The sequence below is a fragment of the Schistocerca piceifrons genome, chromosome 3, assembly GCF_021461385.2.
Source record: "Schistocerca piceifrons isolate TAMUIC-IGC-003096 chromosome 3, iqSchPice1.1, whole genome shotgun sequence".
Classification (NCBI taxonomy): domain Eukaryota; kingdom Metazoa; phylum Arthropoda; class Insecta; order Orthoptera; family Acrididae; genus Schistocerca; species Schistocerca piceifrons.
The window spans coordinates 190,590,396-190,607,910 of NC_060140.1; the positions used below are offsets into that span (position 1 = coordinate 190,590,396).

A 17,515-nucleotide genomic window follows, 5' to 3' on the forward strand; every position below is an offset into this window, starting at 1 on the left:
GTGGCTTTGCCAAATCACAACCAGACTGTCACCTTTCAATCTAACCTAACCCTCAGGCCACAACTACACTGCAAAAATTAATATAGAGGCAAAACAAATGTTGTCAGTCTTCTGCTATCTTCCTTTTTTGTACATGTCACAACATCATCACGTCACGGGTCAAAGCCGACGTTCTTTATCGGTAGGTTCAACCCACTCCTTCTAGCTAATCGACCAGATTACACTGCACAAACAACAATATATGGGCGCTGAGGAGTAATTTATTTTTATACGTGGGAGCTATCATCTGTTCACAGACGCCAGCCGCGAAGCAAAATGTGGATATACAGGAATGTTCAATAGGATCGACGGCTTTAACCTGTGACATAGAAAACATGCGACAAATGCCGTAAACAAAATGGCGACTATGAAGTATCTTACTGTCGATTTTTCAAACGGGCTAAGCTACAGACCAGTCAGTAATATGACAATCGTTGGCTTCGCCAGTTTACAACCAAACTGTCACTTTCCAACCTAACCAGTACCTCGAGCTAACCTGCAGCTCAATCTCTCACCATAACCAGTTTTTTTTTCCTTCTTTGAAATTCGTTTGGCTTCCACAACTAACAACAATATATGCACCAAAAGGTGACGTGACAGCTGTCATTAACATCACTGGTCAACGCCGACGACTCGTATGGAACATTCCTCTTGACCCCAAAATATCAGCAGATAGTGGGCGGATGCGGTTTACTTTCATCAACAGCTGAGTATGTAATTGTTTACCTTTGTACGCCTTGGATACCGACGTTGTGGCCCACACGCACAGTGTTGGTTGTAGTTCCAGCTGCCGCTGAAGAGCACAGATTCCGAACAACCAGGCACTTGCTAAAACACTGGCGCGTACTGCGCTGCACACCGCTTGCGGTATGTATCCGACGCTCCCTTCCGCCTCGGTGCAAACAGCGCTAAGGAGTTCACACAGGGGGCCGACCCGCACGCCCGCCCTCTCGCCAGGTAAACACAGACACTCGCACACACCCGCCGCCACGAGCACAGACACTTGTTGCGAGTCGGAGTCAGCGACCAGCAACTGGCGACCGCGCCGCAACGCAGCAACTAGCGGCCGGCGACCACAGCGCGAGCCTTGACGCAATCCGTTCGGGAAGCCTGCCGGCTGTGCGGTTTATCAGCCAAGGCCGCACACGCGGCAGTTACGACACGCGCAGCGGTCCAATGGGGCCGCGGCGCGCGAGTTCGAGGCAAGGGCGTCGGCACGACCTCGCCAACTGCGAAGCTCCGCGCGGTCGGTCCGGCAGGATGCAGCGATAAGCGCGCGATCCGGAACGTCGTGTACGGGGAAGCGGCCCGCTTTCAAGAACCACTCCGTCTTAACCCCTCTCACCTTAATATGACTGTACGTCTATTCACCGAGAGCTAGGGCGAAATAGTTTCACGTGACTGATTACGACCTGGGCAAGTGAAAGCAATGGTGTCTAAAATCCTTCGTGCACACTGTGCAGTTGGCCGCCGGCCTGACGTCGCAGAGAAGCGTGCGTCGCTCGTGAGAAAAACCCTGTGCACGAACTTTGGCTACAGTGTAATCTACATCTACATCCATACTCCGCAAGCCACCTGACGGTGTGTGGCGGAGGGTACCTCGAGTACCTCTATCTGTTCTCCCTTCCATTCCAGTCTCGTATTATTCATGGAAAGAAGGATTGTCGGTATGCCTCTGTGTGGGCTCTAATCTCTCTGATTTTTTTCCTCATGGTCTCTTCGTGAGATATACGTAGGATTGCCTCACTCCTCGGTGAAGGTATGTTCTCGAAACTTCAACAAAAGCCCGTTCCGAGCTACTGAGCGCCTCTCTTGCAGAGTCTTCCACTGGAGTTTATCTATCATCTCCGTAACGCTTTCGCCATTACTAAATGATCCTGTAACGAAGCGCGCTGCTCTCCGTTGGATCTTCTCTATCTCTTATATCAACCCTATCTGGTACGGATCCCACACTTCTGAGCAGTATTCAAGCAATGGGCGAACAAGTGTACTGTAACCTACTTCCTTTGTTTTCGGATTGCATTTCCTTAGGATTCTTCCAATGAATCTCAGTCTGGCATCTGCTTCACCGACGATCAACTTTATATGATCATTCCATTTTAAACCACTCCTAATGCCTACTCCCAGATAATTTATGGAATTAACTGCTTCCAGTTGCTGACGTGCTATATTGTAGCTAAATGATAAGGGATCTTTCTTTCTATGTATTCGCAGCACATTACACTTGTCTACGTTGAGACTCAATTGCCATTCCCTGCACCATGCGTCAATTCGCTGCAGATCCTCCAGCATTTCAGTACAATTTTCCATTGTTACAACCTCTCGATATATCACAACATCATCCGCAAAAAGCCTCGGTGAACTTCCGACGTCATCCACCAGGTCATTTATGAATAGTGTGAATAGCAACGGTCCTACGACACTCCCCTGAGGCACACCTGAAATCGCTCTTACTTCGGAAGACTTGTCTCTATTGAGAATGACATGCTGCGTTCTATTATCTAGGAACTCTTCAATCCAATCACACAATTGGTCTGATAGTCCATATGCTCTTACTTTGTTCATTAAATGAAAGAAAGCGTAAAAAACCGACTGACCAAATAGTAGATTCAAACACAAACAATAATAACAACAACACCAGTTACAATAATGTTAAAGGAAGGATAAAACTAACTTTATAAAAACTATACTCCGCCCGAACAGGTCATGAAGGCCCAACGGGACCGACCGGTCGCCGTGTCATCCTCACCCGAAGTCGTCACTGGATGCGGATATGGAGGGTCATGTCGTCAGCACACCGCTCTCCCGGCCGTATATCAGTTTACGAAACCGGATTCTCTCCTTTATAATGAAGTCTAATTTCCACATCTGAGTTTCAGCTTTTTCCACCAGATGGAGGACACGTGTGTTCGAGTCTTCCACAGTCAATGTTCTTACTGCTTGTTATGGTAGTTCTTTAACCTCCTACATTTTGTATGACCTGTTTTCTGCTGCATCACTTCAACATTGCCTTTGATTGTGGTCCAAACTAACTCGAGAGCATGTAATTTGCAGTGAAACGAAGGAATTCGAAGAACAGTGTTCCATGTATTTTTAGCCATTTCATCTACCGCATATTCATTGTCTGCCACCCTGTTTCTTTTAACGATTTCTAATAGTACTTCCTTCATCATACTGCCTTGAAATGCGATAGTTTTATCCATTCCGACATATCTTGCTCATTGGAATGCGCATCAGGAACTTTTTCTATTCGACGAGAATAGTACGCTGCGTTATCAAGAAAAAACTTCGTTTTCCTAAATCCGAGAAAGAACTTCTTGAAACCACTTCTCGAACGCATCGGTGCACATCTCCTCATAATAATGTCCCCTCTTCTTGGATTCGAAGCTTCTCAACAGTATTCGACGGATCCTGCGTTGTTCCCAGTGCGTGTGATAATCAGGCGTTCTCCTTTACCTGGTGGGCCCTTGTTTCCCGTGGCTAAACAAAGCAAAAAAGCTTGTTTAGAGAATTTTCTGGCGTTACTTCTTGTATGTGTACATTCAACCATGTCTCATCCAAATAGTAAATGGATCTTATTTTATCTCTCAACAATTTAATGGTTCGTACATAAAACAGCGCCCATAAAATGATGTCATCGCTGTCTTTTAGCAAGCTATCGCATCCACTCCGAACATTTTAAATTAATTTCTTTTAACAATGCAGTATGTCGATGCCATAATGAGCAATCAGTTTTATGCAAGTGGTTGCTGGTTATTTCAATATACATACAGCTACAGTTGCTACAGATGGATAAAAATATTTCTTTTAATAACTTGTAAAGTGTGTGTGTGAGCGCGTGCCCTCTGGTGACACCTTCTTTATTTCTTCTTTCATTTTTGCTTACTTACACTGCAAATAAATAGAAGTAATGCTCAGTACATTTTATTTATTAATATTTTCATAAATGGCATGGAAAGGAAAGGCAAAGGAAAATTTCGGAATTCAAATAAATTTCCAGAAATGGAGTGTAATTCGTACACGAGAACTTCGTACATAAAATTAGATACTTTTATTATTTTACAGTTGATTATGTGCCTATACACGTGCGGTGTGATATTCATCGTGAAAATAGAGGAATAATTAATTTGCTGTGCATCTGCCACATGTTACAAATGGTGCATTCTTACAATTACATGTTTTTTTTTAAATAATCGTCTTTATTTACTTTCATAAACTATAGCACAGTTTGGCAGCATACCGAGCGTAACACACCTAGCCGCCAAATATCAGTGAGGATAGCTGGTGTTGTACAGTGGAATGTATTTTGATGCAGTCTTCCAGGAATGTGATTCCTTTTTCTCTCTCAGCGAGATAAGAGCAGTATTCTTTCCCTTTCGCCAGTCGCGGCCGGGAAGCTACACTAACATTAATTGCTCATGCCTCGTCAGATCCCCTCCAAAAATGCTATTTTTTTTTCCAAACCTTCATATCATGAGGGACTAATGTGTTTCCAGCAGGACCAGTCTCTTATACACATGAATGCGATGGTGGAGGAGTGGTCTGCGGAGCAGAATGAAAGTTCTCTTCTCGACTGGCCTCCTCCTGCACCAGACCTAAACCCCATTCGTATGTGCAGGCAAAACGGACCATGCGAGAAAACTGACCCCGCGCCTGTTATGACTTTTAGAACGTCAGCCTAGCTGACAGGGAGGAGGTGATAGATGTCGAGTGGGCATGTCGAGTGCAGTCAGTGGTTGAAACTGAAGGCCTTTGGACGGGATATTAAGTGGTAAAGAAGCAACATGCTGCGTGCGTTTGAGGGCCGAAAATGCGAGTACCTATCTTAATAAGAACAGTGAGCCGTGAACCGTGGAGCAAATTAACGGAGTAATACAAAACGAGAAGTGCTAACAGGGGGACCACCCTTACTTGTCCGAATTGATGGGAGATGCACGGCTCGGCCAGAAATGAAAGTGACGGAAATGGAAGCTCATATTTGGCCATATTGGCATCAAGATAAATAGCTGCAGTTATGGCCTCAACGTGCGGTGATGTATGCTCTATTACGTTCATTGCATCAATCGGAGGGAGTGCGCCAAAGGGCACATTAAGTTTGCCTTGCACATATATTGTGTTGGCTGTAAATCGGCTAATGTAGTCAATATGCGTCAATTGTATTGGCGATGCCTTACTTGGCCTCACTTTGAAGGCGTAAGTTAACGGCCTGTGGCCCTTAAAGATACTGAAATGGCAACCTTCCAAAGAATACTTGGATTATTTTTATTGCAGCGTAGGCTGCATACAGCTCACTTTCGTACGTCGCCTACTTCTGTTATGAGGGTGACAGCTTCTGGCGAAAAACGAAGCGGTTGCCAATGTTGGTTTATCCTCTGACCCAACACTGCTCCAACTGCGTTAGTAGAAGCATCGATCGTTAATACTAACGGTGCTTTTCCTACAGTGTGTTCTAGCAGAGCTGCGTCCGCTATTGTTACTGCGGTTTTGATAGCACTGAAAGCGGAGTCTGCCGCACGTGTCCATTGAAGTCTGTCGTTTGGCCTATGAGCACCTTTCACGAGTTCATTCAGAGGTGTTATTATTGACGTATGATGTGACAGAAACCACTTGTAGAAATTTATTATATTAAGATAATGCTGCAATTGCCGAATTGTAGCTGGACAAGGGTACGCAACTTGTCTTGCAGTGGTCAGACGCCACTTGCATCCACTGTGTAGCCAAAAAACTGAACTTCCTTGACGGCGAAAATACATTTTGATGGGTTCGCTATTAGTCTTTGTGCACGCAAACGTTCAAACACTTCGTCAAATGCTGCATATGTTCCGCTTCAGAGGCAGGCACAACGAGCAAATGGTTCAAATGGCTCTGAGCACTATGGGACTTAACATCTATGGTCATCAGTCTCCTAGAACTTAGAACTACTTAAACCTATCTAACCTAAGGACATCACACAACACCCAGTCATCACGAGGCAGAGAAAATCCCTGACCCCGCCGGGAACCGAACCCAGGAACCCGGGCGTGGGAAGCGAGAACGCTACCGCACGACCACGAGCTGCGGACGCACAACGAGCACATCGTCTATACAGGGTGAGGCAGCTAAGCCATAACACCCCTTGTATCTCCCTGACCGTAATAGATACAAAGATGCCGTCTGGACAGTGAATTGCAGGGACAGGGGATACTTGAATACATCACATTTCATGTTTGTGCTAATTTTTATTACAGATATATGACGCCATCTTTGGTTTTCTTAAATGGAACCCTATGTTAAATTCTAGCGTAACTTGATGAGCTTAAAAGGACGGTTTCAAATATGTGTACATCATAATATTTAGTTGAATAGTTATTGAGACACAGATATGTTCTCGTATCGTGTTCGTCCTTCGAAGCGGCGTTGTCCAGTGCGACCTTCCCTGTTGTGTAGAGTACATGGTAAACGTCGCGAGTCCGTCCTTACACAAACACGCCCATTTACCCGACAATACTAATACATACTGCGATATTTTGCGCAAAAATTAACTGATAATGTCGCGCAAATATTATTTAGTTATTTGACAACTGTGATACCAAAACAGTAGACAACATACAGTATTAAAATACTACAAGATGTTAATACATTTTAAGTAACAGAAATACAAATGCGAATGAGGAGGCCCTTATTGGTTACGATTATCTCATACGTATTTGTTTCGCATTTGAAAATATTTAATATTGATCACAATACGAAGCAAATACACACAAAGATGCAAAATACATACTGTAAATGATACAAAACTTTACTGAAGCATGTGCTCAAAATGCTCATTGCTCCCCACAGAAAAAAATCAAGAAGGGTCTGATCAGGAGACCGGGCTGGCCACTTCACTTCGGCACGTCGTCCTGTCCAACAGTCCGGGAACTTTTCATTTAACAGCTCTAGAGCCACACGGGAACAGCCCGCATCTCGTGGTCGTGCGGTAGCGTTCTCGCTTCCCACGCCCGGGTTCCTGGGTTAGATTCCCGGCGGGGCCAGGGATTTTCTCTGCCTCGTGATGACTGGGTGTTGTGTGATGTCCTTAGGTTAGTTAGGTTTAAGTAGTTCTAAGTTCTAGGGGACTGATGACCATAGATGTTAAGTCCCATAGTGCTCAGAGCCATTTGAACCACACGGGAAGAGTGAGCAGGACAGCCGTCATGTTGGAACCACATGCACTGACGCGTAGTTAGTGGTACCTCTTCCAGCAAAATGGGCAGAACGTTTCGCAGGAACTGTGCGCAATTATTGCCATTTAGTATACCCGGAATGACGTACGGCTCCACAATGACATTTCCGACGATGCCGCACCACACGTTAACACTCCACGGTTGCTGATCCTGTACCTGTCGAAGCCAATAAGGGTTCTCTATTGACCAGTAATGCATATTATGCAAATTCACATTACCGTGGTTCGTGAAAGTCGCTTCATCAGTAAAAAGCACCCATTGAAAAAACGTTGGATCATCTTGTAGGCGCTGGATAGCAAACCGGCAAAATTCCTGGCGCCGTCCGAAATCCACTCCTGAGAGTGCTTGATGTAATGAGAGGTGAAACAGGTGAAATCTATGCCGGTGCAATATGCGTAGAACACTTCTCTGGCTTATACCACATTCCGAGGCGGTACGCCGTGACGAAACAGTAGGGTCTTTATGCGCCAACGCTAGAACGCCCTCTTCGTGCACCTCGCCAGTTGCAGTTTTCTGCCTTGTCCTCTGTATAGCGTTCCATGATCCCAATTCAAGTAGTTTCTTGCAAATACGTGCAAGAAGCTGGCGCGTAGGACGCTCACGATCAGGATACAGCTCCCCATATCGCTTTATTCCTCTAACAGCATTTCTTCTCCTTTCACCATATACTAGAGGCATATCTAACTTTTCTTCGTTGGTGTACATGTCTGCTCCAAGAAACTGTGACGGAAATGCGATGTCTCACTACTTCAGTAGCACATTTATACCCTTCTCTCCAGCTACCTCGTGCGTCACCTTGCGACGTTATAGAGAAACAGGAATACAACGCTTGCCCTGTTAAGTTCCTCAGTGGTCAACAGGAAAGGTCGCATTGGACAACGCCGCTTCGAAGAACGAACACGATACGAAACATATGTGACTCAAAAACTATTCGCCTAAATATGTGATATACACATATTTCAAACGATCTTTTAAAGCCCATCATGTTACGCTAAAATTTAACATAGGGTTCCATTTAAAAAAACAAAGATGGCCTCATATCTCTGTAATAAAAAATAGCACAAACATGAAATGTGATGTATTCAAGTATCCCCTGTTCCTGCAATTCACTGTCCAAACTGCATCTTTACATCTTTTACGGTTGGGGAGATACAAGGGGTGTTATGACGTAGCTGCCTAATGTAATTATATAATTCTAGTTCATCCATTACCCCGTTTATGAAAGTCTGCGCTGCATTATAGAGCCCGAATAACATTCGTGTGAACTCGCATAAACCAAACGGCATGGTGACAGCTGTCTTGGGAACGTCTTCATGAGCAACCGGACTCTAGTAGAATGCTCTGACCAAATCTATTTTTGAAAAAATCGTTTTGCTTTGTATCCCGGCAGAGGTATCCTCTATATGCAGCATGGGACATTTGTCCGGAATCTTTATGGCATGTAATTGCCGATAACCACCGCAGGGATGCCAACCGTTCTTCATTTTGGGTACCACGTGAAGAAGGGCTGCCCAGTTGCTTCTCGAAGAGCGGAAAATAACTTATGGGGTGCTAATCGTCGAGGGCATACATAATTTGGTGGGCTTGGGGTAGAGAGGATGTGATGAACTGTCGGGTGTTTGACAAATGCTAACGTTATTGATTGCCTCGTGATCTCCTGGAAATCTCTTAGTAGTCGTTTATATTTCATGTTCCTAGCGTTCACTCTGACTGTCGTCGTAGTAGTAGTAGTAGTAGTTTAGTTCAACTTACCTTATGCAGCCATGTTCGTTGTCGCGTCGCTTAATCGCTGCAGACCTAGTCGTGGTACGAGATCGTAGAACGCCAGGAAGTCTGCTCCTAGTATGAGGTCTATACATTAACCACAGTAGACATCCACTCAAAGGTACGACGCAGTGGTAACGTGGCGTATCCGAATGTCGTAAGCTTTGTATCATTTGCAGCACACAGGCAAGCATCGTAGCGGCTGTGACGTGGTAACTTGGTTGCCGGGGTGAACGTGATTGTACGTAGCTGCTACTGTATTAGCATCACGATTCGCTTTACACTGTTGTATACACTTCCGTGCGTCTTCGCCCAAATTTTCTGTGGTACCAGCATATGTTCTATGTCGCTGGCAAACGATTTCGAGGCGGCCGCTGTGGCCCAGCGGTTCTCGGCGCTTCAGTCTGGAACTGCGCGACCGCTACGGTCGCAGGTTCGAATCCTGCCTCGGGCATGGATGTGTGTGATGTCCTTAGGTTAGTTAGGTTTATTTAGTTCTAAGTTCTAGGCGACTGATGACCTCAGAAGTTAAGTCCCATAGTGCTCAGAGCCATTTGAACAATTTGAACGATTTCGACTACTTTTTCGTCGACGTGTGCGTTGCTTTTTGTGTGATTTGTATTGTAAGCCCGTATAATTTGAGTCTGTTGTGACGACAAAGTCGCTGAGGCTGTGTTATCTTGCGCATAAGCCATCGTCGCGACACTTGTCGTCTGATATATTTCCGCTATGCGATCAGCTGTTTGCGCTTATGCGTTCAAATCTACGGGACATCCACTGATAGTCGGCATTGTCATATATAGTGTAATACATCGTCACTGACAGTATTATTTGCAAGAGTACGCAGGCGACGAACCAGTAGCTACGGAGTTCTGTTGCCTGATTCCTCTGTTATTACAAGCTTCTCCAGACGTTTAGCTTCGAACAGCGACAGTCGCATAATCAAAGCATTCTTTATGGCAGCACATCCTTCGGTTTCCGGAAGCGTAGCGAGAATGCCTTGGGCGTCTGCGGCAAGATCTTCCATTAACGCAGCTACCACGTAACCATATTTCATCTGGCGTAATATATGCTAAGATGAATTGGCTCTCTTATTGCGCGAACCAAAACAAGTGTTATGTCGGCAAAAAGGCGGTGGTTTGATCATAACCCTGCTGATAACTCCATTACTCGATGCTGGCTCGGTAAGCACTGGGAAGGAATTCATCTCTGTGCTGAATGAATAACCGACGCGGCTGGCGCGGTAATAACAGTCGTAGTTATGGCTGGCTGGCTCTGAGCACTATGGGACTCAACTGCTGTGGTCATAAGTCCCATAGAACTTAGAACTACTTAAACCTAACTAACCTAAGGACAGCACACAACACCCAGCCATCACGAGGCAGAGAAAATCCCTGACCCCGCCGGGAATCGAACCCGGGAACCCGGGCGTGGGAAGCGAGAACGCTACCGCACGACCACGAGATGCGGGCAGTCGTAGTTATGGCGCGTAGTGTCGAACCTGGCGCGGAAGTCGTGTTATGCGTGATCACGTCGGGCAGCACCAGTTATATGTGGTTAATTAGAGAAAAAATTGATTTCCACGTATAAATTAATTACACAGAAGTATGTTGTTAGCATGACATTCAGTGTCACGAGACAAAACAAGGAATAACTATATAATCAAAACAAAGAATAAACACACTGGCCGGCCGTTGGTGGCCGAGCGGTTCTAGGCGCTTCAATCTGGAACCGCGCGACCGCTACGGTCGCAGGTTCGAATCCTGCCTCAGGCATGGATGTATGTGATGTCCTTAGGTTAGTTAGGCTTAAGTAGTTCTAAGTTCTAGGGGACTGATGACCTGAGATGTTCAGTCCCATAGTGCTCAGAGCCATTTGAACCATTTTTTGAAACACAATGCGGTATGGAACCATGGAATTCTCGAACAGTCTACACCACTGTACCGCGGAATGTATATAATGGGAATCACTATAAACGTTTTATTAAACGAAGACTAATGTTAACTGACAAATAATAGTCTGAAAGACCTTTCAAGTCCAAACAAAGATGTACAATTCACTACAGGTTTTCGTAACTGCGGTAAATTTCAAGCAGAGAGTTTTAGATACGCTACGACTATATAGTTCAAAAAGAGAAATAAACACAATTTTTAAAGAGAATTACTTGAGTGTCAAAGACATATATTGTGATTGTATTATAGATATTACAAATCTAATTGCACTTTGCAAAAAAAAAGCAGAGTTATTACCATAAAAGAAAAATAAAAGAAATCCAGTGTATGTAGTAAAATATATCGCTGACTTGGCTTGTGGCTTAGTCGCTGTGAGGCTACGATAAATTTTACAGAACAAAAGAACGCAATTTTCGCTGGAGGGAATATCATTGATAAAAAGTTTACGTAAGTAGTTTTTGCTACTGATACTGACTTGATACCATTGAGAGAATGGTTTTACTGTTAATATGCACTCTCATGTTAATTTTTAACAGGCATAGTCTGAACAGATTTGCGATAATAAACTGGTACAAGTCTGCGATATAAATAATCGTATACTCGTAGCTCGTGCTGAGCGATAACAGTAAGTCTTAAAATCATTTAAGTTTCTTACCACGGCTAAAGAAACTCCATTACGCCTGTGGAAGAGTTGTTAAGCTGATAAAATCTGTTAACTGAATTTACGTTAAACGAGAGCTAACTGTGATGACCTTTGAGTACGATTAATACTTTTAAAAAATCCGTTAAGAACTAAGGAATTTTTGCGAGAATCTAGTAAGTTAGATGCGTGAAAGCTCGAACTCCTTATACATACACTAAACGTTTTGTGCTGGGAAAGCTGTATTGAGATGCGATGGGAAACAGGGACCAGTTAAACTAGAGGTCAACGTTAACAGGTATGTCAAGTGTCGACCACATAGTGACAATCAGACTTACCGTACTCGTCTAGAAGGTGTTACGAGAACTAAACTGTCAGTCGTACTTGTTTATGAAGTGGCGCAGTGCATCGTCTACATGGCTAATAACCGGTGAGTGAGTAATTGTTGGATTAGAGGCGCTTCAGGTCTGTCGCTGGGTGAAGTCCTCACCTAGGACTGGTTCAGGCAGCGATGATGCGAAGTTGTTTCGGCTGTGAGAGACGGCGGCTGCAAGCAGACTGTAGACGTCAGACATCAGACATCAGGGAGCTGGCTGGGAACGTGCGCAGACCTTGGCGGCGAGTTGTCTGAGTTTGCGGCGGACGTGCTGGGTCAGAGCGGAGGAAGTTGGCTGCCCGAGTGAACTGCTCTCTGGCGCACGCACAGGGAGGAGAGAATCTCTTTCTTCCGTTAAAATCGGCTTTGTTATATGGATTCTCCACAACAATTGCGATGACATCAATGCAAATGGCTGTAGCTGCATTATACTCATTTAAAAATACAATCTAAGACAAAAAATACAAAAAAAATACGACGCACCACGAAAAAATTATCCGAACCGGACCGAACAAAAGATTACAGTGTAAGAAAAAACTGGATGATTTATTCAAGAGAAAGAGCCTCACAATTTGTGCGAGTTAATAACGACTAGGACCTCCCCTGGCCTTTATGAAATCAGTTATTCACCGTGCCACTGATTAATAGAGGTTTTGAATCTCGTCCTGAGGGATACTGTGCCAAATTCTGTCCAACTGCCGCGTTAGCTCGTCAAAATGCTGAGGGATGTGTCTTGTCCATAATACATCTACATCTAGATCTACATGACTACTCTGCAATTCACATTTAAGTGCTTGGCAGAGGGTTCATCGAACCACAATCATACTATCTCTCTACCATTCCACTCCCGAACAGCGCGTGGGAAAAACGAACACCTTAACCTTTCTGTTCGAGCTCTGATTTCTCTTATTTTATTTTGATGATTATTCCTACCTATGTAGGTTGGGCTCAACAAAATATTTTCGCATTCGGAAGAGAAAGTTGGTGACTGTAATTTCGTAAATAGATCTCGCCGCGACGAAAAACGTCTTTGCTTTAATGACTTCCATCCCAACACGCGTATCATATCTGCCACACTCTACGTGATAATACAAAACGAGCTGCCCTTTTTTGCACCCTTTCGATGCCCTCCGTCAATCCCACCTGGTAAGGATCCCACACCGCGCAGCAACATTCTAACAGAGGACGAACGAGTGTAGTGTAAGCTGTCTCTTTAGTGGACTTGTTGCATCTTCTAAGTGTCCTGCCAATGAAACGCAACCTTTGGCTCGCCTTCCCCACAATATTATCTATGTGGTCTTTTCAACTGAAGTTATTCGTAATTTTAACAGCCAGGTATTTAGTTGAATTGACAGCCTTGAGAATTGTACTATTTATCGAGTAATCGAATTCCAACGGATTTCTTTTGGAACTCATGTGGATCACCTCACACTTTTCGTTATTTAGCGTCAACAGCCACCTGCCACACCATACAGCAATCTTTTCTAAATCGCTTTGCAACTGATACTGGTCTTCGGATGACCTTACTAGACGGTAAATTACAGCATCATGCGAACAACCTAAGAGAACTGCTCATTGTCACCCAGGTCATTTATATAGCTCAGGAACAGCAGAGGTCCCGGGACGCTTCCCTGGGGAACACCTGATATCACTTCAGTTTTACTAGATGATTTGCCGTCTATTAGTACGAACTGCGACCTTCCTGACAGGAAATCACGAATCCAGTCGCACAACTGAGACGATACCCCGTAGGCCCGCAACTTGATTAGAAGTTGCTTGTGAGGAACGGTGTCAAAAGCTTTCCGGAAATCTAGAAATACGGAATCAACTTGAGATCTCCTGTCGATAGCGGCCATTACTTCGTGCGAATAAAGAACTAGCTGCGTTGCACGAGAACGATGTTTTCTGAGACCATGCTGATTACGTATCAATAGATCGTTCCCTTCGAGGTGATTCATAATGTTTGAATACAGTATATGCTCCAAAACCCTACTTCAGACGTTGTTAATTGGAGAGAGATCCGGCGACCTTACTGGTCAAGGAATGGGTTTGGCAAGCACGAAGACAAGAACTAGCTCTGGTACGGCGCGCCGCGGAATTTGAATCCCCGCCAGACGTCATGGACGTCGAAGACCCCTAGAGGTCTCTGCACCACCGCGCCGTAAGCTGTAAGCGCCTGCCTCTCGCTCAGCCAGCGAGTCTAATCGTTGCTCGAGTCTTGACATATCGCCTTGGCAACAGACAGCCTGTTTTCCGTTCTTTGTTTTCATTACTAGTGGACGTCTTGAATTCGTTTGGTTGTCTCTGTCACTTCGTTGCTTCTTGCGTGTTGTCGTCGTAAGGTCTCTTTCCATCGCCCGTCGTTGTTTCGTGTCCGTCCGTTCCGTTCGTTTGTTTATTCGCGGGCCTCTCTCCGTTTGGTCCCGCCGCCCTTTCTCGGCCACCCCGTGACCGTTCCGGTCGCGGTTACAACAGTAGCCGTGTGCGGGTGGGCATTATCTTGTTGGAATGTAAGCCCCGGATGCACTGCCATGAAGAGCAACAAAACGTGGCGTGTAATATCGTCACGTACCGGTGTGCTATAATGGTGCCGTCAATTATAACCAAAGGGGTCCTGGTACGAAAAGAAATGGCACCCTCGTTGTCGGGCCGTAGGTGAGCGATAGTAAGATTGCTATCCCACTGCTGTCCACACTGTCACCAGACATGTCATCGGCCTGGAATCTCATTGACTGAAATAGGATCGTCTTGAGTTGTGAGTTCCGCTTCGAAATGAGCCTTGATGACCAGTGGGGAGCCGGCCGCGGTGGCCGAGCGGTTCTACGCGCTTCAGTCCAGAGCCGCGCTGCTGCTACGGTCGCAGGTTCGAATCCTGCCTCGGGCATGGATGTGTGTGATGTCCTTAGGTTAGTTAGTTTTATGTAGTTTTAAGTCTAGGGGACTGATGACCTCGGATGTTAAGTCCCATAGTGCTTAGAGCCATTTGAACCAAGGGGTACGTTTCTGGAGATGTCCCGGACAGCGGTGGGATACTAAAACGGCCCGAGAACCAGGACTGATGGTCTGGGGTGACACTTGTTTTCATTCTAGGGTTTCTTTGATTGTCATCCGTGGCACTCTGCAGCACAGCGGTATGTCGACGATATTCTACGCCCCGTTTTGTTGCTCTTCATGGCAAGCCATCAGTGTCTAACATTTCAGCAAGATAATGCCCAACCACAGGGTTGTAGCCTATCCCCGATGTTATTTAATCTGTATATTGAGCAAGCAGTAAAGGAAACAAAAGAAAAATTCGGAGTAGGAATTAAGATCCATGGAGAAGAAATAAAAATTTTGAGGTTCACCGATGACATTTTAATTCTGTCAGGGACAACAAAGAACCTGGAAGAGCAGCTGAACGGAACGGACAGTGTCTTGAAAGGAGGATATAAGCTGAACATCAACAAAAGCAAAACGAGTATGTTGGAGTGTCGTCGAATTAAATCGGGTGCTGCTGAGGGAATCGGATTAGGAAATGAGGCGCTTACTGTAGTAAATGAGTTTTGCTATTTGGGGAGCAAAATAACTGATGATGGTTGAAGTAGAGAGGATATAAAATGTAGACTGGCAATGACAAGGAAAGCGTTTCTGAGGAAGAGAAATTTGTTAACATCGAGTATAGATTTAAGTGTCAGGAAGTCGTTTCTGAAAGTATTTGTATGGAGTGTAGCCATGTATGGAAGTGAAACGTGGACGATAAATAGTTTAGACAAGAAGAAAACAGAAGCTTTCGAAATGTGGTGCTACAGAATAATGCTGAAGATTAGATGGGTAGATCACATAACTAACGAGGAGGTATTGAATAGAAATGAGGAGAAGAGAAATTTGTGGCACAACTTGACTAGAAGAAGGGATCTCTTGATAGGACATATTCTGAGGCATCAAGGGATCACCAATTTAGTATTGGAGGGCAGCGTGGAGGGTAAAAATCGTAGGTGGAGACCAAGAGACGAATACACTAAACAGATTCAGAAGGATGTAGGTTGCAGTAGGTACTGCGAGATGAAGAAGCTTGCACAGGATAGAGTACCATGGAGAGCTGCATGAAACCAGTCTCTGGACTGGAGACCTCAACAACAACAATGCCCAACCGCACACAACGAGCGCTTCTGCTGCTTGTCTTCGTCCTTACCAAACCCAGAAAGGTCACCGGATCTCTCCTTGTCAGAGAACGTTTGGAACGTTATGCGTAGGTCTCTCCATCCATCTCGGGACATCGACGATCTAAGGCGTCAGTTGGACAGAATTTGGCACGATATCCAACAAGATGCCATTCGACAACTCTATCAACCAAAGCGAAGCCGAATAACTGCGTAAGGGCCAGAGGTGGACCAACACGTTACCGACTTGCTAAATTTGTGAAACTCTTTCTCTTGAATAAATTTACTTGTAATCATTTGTTTGTCTGTAGAAATACATCACATCTATACCAATTCGAAACAGCCACATTGAAAAAGGATATTATCGAGGTAATTACGTGTTTCTACAATGTAATTTCACTCTGTCTACTAACGCAATAAGATAAAAAATTCTATAGATCGTCCACTAAAACAAAAAAACATTTACGAGGGTGAGTCGAATGAAAACCTTAAATTTGTAATAACAAATCGAAATTTCGCGCCGTTATCCTATTCGTAGGTAAGCGTGCTACAAACAGCGTGGACAATGGCCTGTAGATGGCAGCATAGTGCAAATGCACACATACCGTCGCAATGGCCTGTAGATGGCAGCATAGTGCAAATGCTCACATACCGTCGCAGTATCAGTATAAAGATGGCCGCTCCATTTGCGACTTGCACCAGGGAAGAACAACGTTCTGTTATTCGGTTTTTGCGTTGTGGAGGTGTGAAATCTATTGAAATTCATCGACGAATGAAGGTTCAGTACGGTAATGCATGTTTGTCATAGCAGCAAGTTTACGAATGGAGTAGGAAGTTCGCAAATGGTGTGACTTCAGTGGAAGATGCTCCTCGTCCAGGTCAGGCACAACGAGTTTGACTCCACAGAACATTGCAGCAGTTGAAGCCATAGTGAAGGAAAACCGCCGAGTGACACTGAATGACACTGCAGCATGTTTACAGATTAGTCGTGGGTCAGCACACCACATTGTGCATGATGTGCTCCAGTTTCACAAAGTGTCTGCAAGACGGGTGCCACGGCAGCTGATTCCTGAAATGAGAGAACGACGTGTTGATGCTAGTGAAGAATTTCTTCGACACTTCGAACGAGAAGGTGATTGCTTGCTTGCAAGAATCGTTACTGGGGACGAAACCTGGGTTCTCTTCCACCAACCGGAAAAGAAAAAAGCGAGCAAGTAATGGCGGCAGTCCTCATCACCAAGTGATTTCCAAATGTTTGGGCCACTCAGAGACGCAATGGGAGGAAAGAAGTTCCGTTCTGATGAAGAGGTACGCCACGCGGTGCATGAGTGGTTGCGTGGACTACGAAAAGAATTTTTTTCTAAAGGAATTTATGCACTTTTTAAGCGCTGGAGGACTTG

At 44.9% G+C, this 17,515-nt stretch overlaps 2 protein-coding genes across 6 annotated transcripts in view; one reads left to right on the top strand and one right to left on the bottom strand.

Moving 5' to 3' along the window:
* LOC124788013 (calcium uptake protein 3, mitochondrial-like) overlaps nt 1-17,515 on the bottom strand; it is a 580,087-nt gene that overhangs the window by 206,878 nt on the left and 355,694 nt on the right. Inside the window, exon 1 of one of the 5 annotated variants that reach the window (XM_047255060.1) lies at nt 12,091-12,189. The exons of 3 other annotated variants lie outside the window; for them this stretch is intronic. The gene's annotated coding sequence lies outside the window, so the exon portion shown is untranslated. Of the gene's footprint in view, nt 1-765; nt 1,140-12,090; nt 12,190-17,515 lie in introns of those variants that run through there. One more of the 5 variants, XM_047255058.1, reaches the window with a different exon arrangement.
* LOC124788507 (GTP-binding protein Rhes) overlaps nt 1-17,515 on the top strand; it is a 677,045-nt gene that overhangs the window by 119,647 nt on the left and 539,883 nt on the right. The gene's annotated exons all lie outside the window — the stretch shown is intronic.